We start from the raw sequence: 8,722 nt of genomic DNA, 5'->3' as shown, positions 1-8,722 counted from the left end.
ATGTGAGCAGTCCCATAGCATATGGCCTAAATCCGCCCCTGCTGTATTACACCTGGGGCAAGCCGCATTTTCCACCCCAAAATATTTTCCTATCTTCCCTGGTGTGAGGTAGGCTCTATGGAGGATATAAAAATGTATCAATTGGAAGCGTGCATTCCTCGTGCTCTTCCTCGCCCGCCTAAGTAGCTGCGCCCATGTCGGGTCAGGGATCTCCAGCTGGAGATCCAGCTCTGATTTGGCCTTCAGTGTTGTCAATGGTTTTAAGGGTTCTCGCAGCATTCTAGAATAGAGGCATGTTACTGCCTTATAAGTACCAGCTGCCATCATAGTGTACTGGCAGGCCATGGACGTGGTGGGCTCCAGCAGCCCTTCCCCCCAGTGCGCCTGCATGGCTCTGGTCACAGCAGCGTGCATCAGATAGTCTCCTCTCGGAAGGTCGAATCGATCCTGCAGGGATTGGTATGGGAGTAAAACCCCATCTTCGTACAAATCTCCCAGCACTTGTAGTCCTGCATCTTCCCATCCCTGTAATCGCGACCAGTCACCGCCGTGGGGGAGTGCTGTCACCATTCCCAGCGGTATCTCGGGTGCATACATACGCTGCACTCCCGCTCTTCGCCGTGCTCGTTTCCAGCAGAGCCTAAACCTCTGCGCCTCTAGGGATAAGTCTCTGAGGATGAGCCTCTGCTGTAGTGTAATGTACGCAAGCACATGTCGGGGGGTGCCCCCGTCCCTCTCCTGCTCCGGGCCTCGATACACCCTTGCCACTTGCTGAAGACCTGCAATTGAGCCGCCAGGTAGTAGAACTCGAAATCCAGTACTGCCATGCCCCCCTCGTCCTTTGGTTGAATCAACATGTCTAATGCTATTCTCCGTCTACCCGTACCCCATAGGAACGAGATCAATAATGATATCAACTGCTGGAAGATAGAGCCAGGTATCCACACTGGCAGCATTCGGAAGTAGTAGAGGAGGCGCGGTAGGGCTATCATTTTTATGAGGGAGATGCGGCCTGTTACCGAGAGTGGTAGAGTGGCCCAAAAGGACATAGTTCCTTTCAATGCCCGCATACAACGGCCCACAATGCCTTCTAGCATATCTGCCGCCTTGTGGTACAGATACACTCCCAGGCATTTCAAGCAAGTAGGTTCCCAGTTGAGTAGCGGGCAAGTGGTAGGTTGCTTCTCTCCCTGTCGCAGTGGGAATAAACAGGATTTAGACCAGTTAACCTTTAATCCTGATAATTTCCCGAAAAGTTCGAGAAGTCTTTCTGCACCCTCCAGCGCCTCACTTGCATCTTCTAGGAATAATAAGAGGTCGTCCGCGTATAACGAGATAGCCTGCGGGTTCCCCCGGTATACTAGGCCCCTGTAATAGCGACCCGTCCGTGCTTCCGCTGCAAATGGCTCAATCGCTAAGTCAAACAGCAGGGGGGACAGCGAGCACCCCTGCCTGGTGCCACGGCACACTTGGTACTGGTGCGATATTAGGGTGCCTATCCGGACTCGCGCCTTCGCCGATGTGTACAGCACTTTGGTCCAGCCTATATAGCTATCGCCAAGGCCAAAGCGCCTCATGACCCTATATAGATAGTCCCATTCCAGACTATCAAACGCCTTTTCGATATCAATTGACAACACTAAAGGCATTCGCACTTCTGGCATTGGGTCACCCATTAGCCGTATCAGCCGGCGTACATTAATGGTAGTGTTCCGCGTGGGAATGAACCGGACTGATCGCTGTGGATTAACTCCGTCATGTGGGCCAACAGCCTAGTGGCCAGTATGGTACTCAGGATCTTATAGTCCGTTGTCAGCATGGACAGCGGGCGATAAGAGGCTAGTTTATTATTCTCTCTCCCCGACTTCAGCAATGGGATCATCAGGGCTTCGCTCATAGATTGAGGCAGTCTTCCCCTAGCCTTAGCTTCGTTGTAAACCGCCTGGAGCCGTGGAGCTAGTTGCTCTAGGTATTTACTGTAAAACTCTATAGGCAAGCCGTCCAGGCCCGGGGTTTTGTTTCGAGCCATCTGCTTCACCGCGCTTCCTATCTCCCCCAGTGTGATATCTCTACCCAGGCCATCTGATTGTTCTTGATCTAGCTGTGGCAATTGCAGTCCCTCCAAAAAGGTGTCGATCTCGCTCTCTTGACCTGCCAATCTGCTTTCGTATAGCGTTTCATAATATGTTCTGTAGTGTAGTTCCTATTTTCCCAATAGGCCCTGCGCATTGGAATAACATAAACAGTAGTATAGACGTAGAAGTGCGGTCTTCCAGGTCTCTACTGACTATGCTAAACTTAATTGGGTTTGTTACCAACTAGCTCAGAGGTCACTGGAAACTTTCTTGACTGAATAGGAAGTGATCAGCTTCCCTGGCACAGACAATAAGGGATTCAGTTTTCCAACAACCTCATAAACATGACAACTTTGCTCCTTAGAATAAGAGTCAATCTCTAAAGTCATGTGAAACAATAGACAGTTATTTTACTCAGTCAGTTGTGCAGATTACTTTCACCAAGGTGCAGAGAATAGAGAGACGGGCGTTTTCAATAAAAGGTATTATTTATTGAACAGTCTTTCTTCTCATGCAAGAGAAATGAATTGCCACAATTGCAAGACTTGTTATTATAAAAAGTGCGTACAGTAAAAGGAGGATTGCGAAATAATACTGTAAAAGCATTGATATGGTTTCTTAGCCATACAATGGTTAAAATGAATGAATAAAATATATACATTCATATATACATTTAGCTAACGTACTCAACTGGTGCTTCTAACTACGCCTACCCCAGTGTACCTGACCTAAGCCTAATACTTGGGAGGGAGTAAGTAGCAGTTTAAGTTAAGTTGGTTTTGCCAAGGATTTGCTTCAAGAATTCTCTCTAAGGGTTTAGTCAACACCATACCTCTGGAATAGAATGTTGGAGGTCTTGTATCTCCTTCCAGGACTCGATATCCCAGTCACTCGCAAGAGTAGGCTGGAAACGCTGGAGCTGGATTTTCTCGGCAGGAGAAAAGATAGCGTCTCTCTCAGCGCGTCGAGGAGGAGGAGGGGCAGCATCCGTGGGCTGCTTGCATCTGCTGGGCTCTGCAAGGGACAGCTGTTCGGCTCCTGTATTCACCACGCCATCGCTATCATCGATGTCGTTGAGGCAGCGTTTGCTTAAGGCAACGTTGGTAATATTTATACCTGAAAGGTGCCTTGTTTGACGTACGTTTTTGGACATAAGACGTCAATAAAGATGTCACTAGGAAGTGATCGTCTCTCAGTGCTCATTAGAGTTCTATTACTAATCAAAACATAGCAAGCGGGCCTTTCCCAGGTTGCTGAGTTTTATCTTGTTGAAGAACTCGGAGTGTAATCTAGGAATCTAAGATAGTGGCTTCTGCTGTGTCATCTGCTGTAATGAGCTGCAGAGGAAGAGATTCTGAAATGTGGCTCTGATCGTGTTAGTCCAGAGACGAGTTTCTGAAATATCGCTCTTGATGGTTTATGCCATTATAGGGGTATGAATGGATTATAGCCGTATAGGGGCATAAGGTCACCGTATTGATCGGGGTCCTAGATTAGAGCACGACACACATCCACGAATTTATGTCCATCAAATTACTAAAAACTAAAGCAATAAGATGCATGTGTAACATTGCCCACCCCAAAATACATATTTGCATTTGAAATGGCGTATTTTAAAATACATGAAAATATAGGTACTGTACGTCTTTAAGCATAAAAATAATTCAAAATTATAGCATATGTAATCAGTGAACGATTTTGTGAAAAAATTACACATGAAATATCTCTTTATACAGAAAAGAAGGGCGAGATATTTTCATCACATAGAAATGCAATTGCTGTAACATGTTGCTAGAGGCTGAGGTAAAGTTATTATGTCTCTAGAATTACCTAAAAATAGAAGTTCTGGAGGGGGAGGAGCTACGACAGCAAGCAAGATGGCCGCATAGTCTCCCGGCTCCGCTGACCTCCGTCTTACGCTCCAAGATCCTGTCACTTATCCTGATTTCCTGCCCCGGATCTGTGTGTGTGAACTAATCCGCACTCTGATGGTGTGATCCCGGGGGTTTTCTGACATTGTGGAGCTGAATAACGTTGAGGACCGATTTGTGGCCTAACCCAGTCTGGAAGCCGGGGTCTCGAGTGATGGCTTAGCCAGGTCTGAGTTGAACAACAGCGGACTGTTGAGGGCGGCAGGGTCCGGTCTCTGGAACTTTCGAAATTTTTGGATTGCTTTGCTACCATCTGCAGCCTGGTGTTGTGTTGGAGGTGAGGAGACGAGTGACGCGCGGTGCTGTGTTGCGGGGGTCCCTGATCCGGAGGCCCGGCACTTGCATCGCCGGCGCACCTTGGGTTGGAGTCTCGTCGCGCACTAATGCATGCTGACGGTTGGTCCCTCACGGCTCAGTCCTGCTCCGGCTGATCTTACCTCGGAGAAGGCGCCTCTCCGTGGGGATCAATATGCCTGAGGAAATATGGAACCGGGCGGAGCAGGCCCAAAGTGGCTCGTCATTGCGGGAGGTGCTTGCGGCCCTAGAGGCACTTCAGGCGACTGTGGCAGCTCAGACCTGCGGCCTGTTGTCCGCGGCAGATGGACTTAAAGGACTGAGACTGGATCCTGACTCGATGCCCGAGACCCGGAAGCCAGCTTGCCTTTTGATCGTCGCCCCAGTGGCGCAATTAGACCCGGTGCTGGAAGCTGTGCCTGCCCCTACAGAAGTGGATCTACTTGAATGGGCTGTGATCGGTGACTTAACTAATTTTATGGAACCCCCGGTTTTGCAGCTGTCGGAACATTCAACTGCTGTCCCTATCCTGGAACCTTCTAATTGGTACTGTGAACTGTTTTGGATTGTGTCGAACCCCCTCCCCAGTCCGTATATCAAGATGGCGGATGTGATAATGCTTGGCTTCGGAGACGGGGAGGGACATCGTCGGTAACAGCTGCTTACTTTGGGATTTACTGTTCTTTTTTCATCTACTGAACTATGTTCCGACCACTTCTGTGTATCTTTTGACATTTTGATGATGGGGCTTTATTCGTCTGAGAGACTCGGCGAATTCGATCGACGGGGCCAAGGCTGAGTCTGTTGTTTGGGTTGTTCATTGTGGTTTTATCGGTTACGGGACTGCTTCATTAGCTTAACGGTCCGGGGCAGGGTTGGTGGTTCCCCCCGGGATGTTATCTCAGTTTGGACTATTCAGATGTGACAGTTTCGGGTGGACCCCTTTGTTAGGGCGGGGGGGAGAGACCGGGAGCACGTAGAAGATAGCCCTCCTCCATTTCCCCTCTTTGGGTGGGGTTAAATTTCTTTCTGTCTTTCTCTGGGTCTTTCTATATTTCGGGCCTCAGTTCTTGGGAGACAGGCACGCTGCTAGGGGGGTAGGCCATAGTCATCTGCAGGGGTGCAGGGTGGGGGGTTGGGGGATGGGTGTTTTGTTTTTTGTTTTATTTCTATGGCCTTTTTTCTTCTTATCTTTCTTTGCCCTTTTCTTTTCTTCCTTTCCGGGTCAGTGTAATGGGTTCATTTTTATGGCCATCTCTGCTGTTTCATATGTGCCTCAATCCTCGCGATGTTTCAGTGCTACTGGGCGGACATTCAGCTGGCGCGATCTGTATTTGTACGCTTGTTTAATCCTGAATAGTATGTTTTAACGCCGCTGACTTACACGAAGATGATTTAACTGTGGACATATTGCTATTTCGCCCCCCCCTTTTTTCGCAACTTGAGATATTGTATGGCACCTGATCCTTCTATCTTATATTATAAAATGGAACCTTTTTATCCTGTTACCAACTTGATATGTTTTACAACCAGTACGTATGGTGGACGTGGCGAATCTGCTCCCCGGGATGCTGAGTCTGGGTTTTGATTGTTTTATTGTGTTGCAACTGCTTAGCGGCCGGCCCTGGGGGTTGTAGGCCCGTGTTTGTACTTGGTTGAAATGTCAAATAAAGGTTTTCCAAAAACAAAAAAAAATAGAAGTTCTGTTCTTTATGAATAGGTCTACTTTAAGCAAAGAATTTTGTTCCAGAAAAAAGGTAAATATTTTGAAAAAGTGTTCAAATGTAAAACAAAAAATCTTGGTGAACGGGGGAATAGAGTTCCAACGCTTTTCAGTAGTTTTTGTTGATCAAAACTGAAGGCCGAATTCAGAGTTTTTGGGTACGCTGTGTGTCGGAATGCTTTTCAAAAATTATTGTTTCTGTTCAGGGGAGAACATCATATCATACAGGCTCTCAAAGAAATTTGTCTACAAAATCAGGTGACAGTTCGACCAAGTTCGATAATGCTGTAACTTGGCAGGTGTGAGAATGATTGCTATCATCAAAGTCTGGATCAGCAATGCTCACAGAGGGTCGTACCTGGGTGATGTTGCTTTTATGTCTCGCTCCACTGTTACCACCTAGTCGTAGCACAGGAGTCTCAATGAATGCTGTCATCAGGATTGGTAGCCGCTGGGGACAACACAATGCGTGAGCCGTTACAGGACTTAGCAAAGTATCGATATCCATTGGTACTGCTGATGGAAGTGCGAGACAGGTGGCCAACACGCATTCTTCTCCGCATAGCATACATCGAAGCACAGGTAAGATGCAGGGCTGCCATAAAGGTCTGAATGAAAGAAACCAGGTCATGTTCAGATCTCTCAGCCTGGCCAATCCAAGGACTCTAGTTATTCGGTCCCTGTAGCGTATTGCTAGGATCGTTTCTTCCATCTCTGCCGGAGTCATGTCTGTATTTTGGCTTGCCATATCGGAGCAGGAGGGTCAAAAATAAAATGCCTGCTACAAGTCCCAAAAGTAGGGGTATGCCGCCAAAGACTGAATGGACAAAATTAGGAATGATTCCTAGAATTGCTTTGAATGGTGTTAACAGTCCCGAAAAAATTGTCTTAAATACGCCTGGGATGCCTACGGCACTCGACATGTTAAGAATTTGGCTAAGCATTTCTGTGAAATGCACGGGGCAATTTGTTGATAAAAGGTCATGAATCTCTGATGTTGTCCTTGCAACTTGGAGATCATACGTCTCTTTTGATGACGTGATGGGCACTGTTGTCTGCAAAAGCACAGACTTCATTCTGCTTAAAGTATCAATTCGTATAGAAGAGACATTCAAACGAGGCCATATGGGAGTCTCGGAGTCTCCAGTGGATTGTTTATTTCCATCCCAGCTCTTTTTAGTAGTGCTTGAATTATTTTTAATAAATAATTTTTCTGGATTTTCGAGCAGTTGGGGTTTTACTTGTTTCCCACCCAAGCTGTCTCTACCTAATTCTTCATAACATTTTTCTATAATTCTGGCAAGCTCAATTGGTTGATCTGTTATATCTGTTTCCTTCAACTTCTGGCGGATCGCCACAGATGCTGCTTCTCCTTTTATGTTGGCTAGTAATATAGCCAAGACCTGATTGAAGTCTTTCAGTAATTTCATACCAAGAGTTAAAGCAGGTTCTGGACCGTATTCATTCTGAATCTGTTTTAGCACATCTGGTATTACCGCCATTGACGGAACACCATGTGTTTTCGTGTAAATGGAAGCAAAGACTGTACCCCAAGTGTCGCAGTCCTCCACATGTGGTGCGACCCCCATTGGAAGGCAGATGGTCAGAATTCTGTGTTTCTCAACAGGGGTAGTATTCGGAAATACTGCCTCTATTTGAGTAATTTTCTGCGCTAACCAGAAAGGAATTTGTTCCCGTTTTATGGGTGTTTTACCAAGACATAATTGTATGTTCTGTGGTGTAATGTTATCCTCCATTGTCAATTGAACTAACTCTCTATATGCCTTTGTTAATTCTCTTATTTTAACTAAGAGTTCTTCACTTGACATTTTATCAATGTCTGGATGTGGTGTGTAGCTGGCTAATACCGGCCACGTTGCTGCTGTTCTACCTAGTGGACCGAGCCTGGTAATATGATCATTATGTTTTGGGGCGCCTTTAAACCAGAGCAGGTGCTCTTGGTATTTTAAAGGAATTTCAATCTCCTTGAAAGGAGCGTACTCTTCCGGTGGATCCCCTATTTTGTAATAGTGGAACTCGTGTGTTGCGGTGTTTGCCGCTGGAAATTTTATCCAAGAATAGAATACCTCTGTCTTGGCCTCACTAACAACTTCCTGTAGCTCGGGATGATTAGGGCGCGCCAACTCGGCTTTCCGCAATGCCCCCTCTGCCTTATCCAGATCGTCTAAAAGCGTCTTGCGGGCTCCTGCATGTTTCCCGATACAGTGGCCTCTGAAGACAACCTTGAAAGCATTCCACTCTATCGCTCTGGAGGCGGTGGTGCCATTATTTTCCTCAAAGTATTGTGTGATTCTCTCCCCTAGTGCCTCCCTAAACAGTGGGTCGTCCAGAGTGACCGGACAAAGTTGCCACGTCGGGACCCGTGAGGTCTCAGTCATCCATTTTAGCGTCAGCAATAGGGGATTATGGTCGGACAGCGTGCGAGTTAAGTACCAAAGAAAAACCAAATGTGTTGATGGACGGAGCGTTGACAATACAAACACACACCCCCAGTCAACTGATCTGGGTTTAATCCATCACCGTTCTTTAGCTCACTCCGCCACCCCAGTTCAGACATGGCCATATGAAAATCAGTCTGACCCTGTGCCTCATGGGAACAGTCCAGCCCGAACTGCCAAGCCATGTCTTCCCTGGACCGGAATCAAGCTTCCCAGGACCGGTTTCTGTATGCTTAAAGC

The sequence above is a fragment of the Lissotriton vulgaris genome, chromosome 2_2 (assembly GCF_964263255.1).
Source record: "Lissotriton vulgaris chromosome 2_2, aLisVul1.2, whole genome shotgun sequence".
Taxonomy (NCBI): Eukaryota; Metazoa; Chordata; class Amphibia; order Caudata; family Salamandridae; genus Lissotriton; species Lissotriton vulgaris.
The sequence above is the reverse complement of the archived record's forward strand: the minus strand, read 5'-3'. Positions refer to the sequence as shown.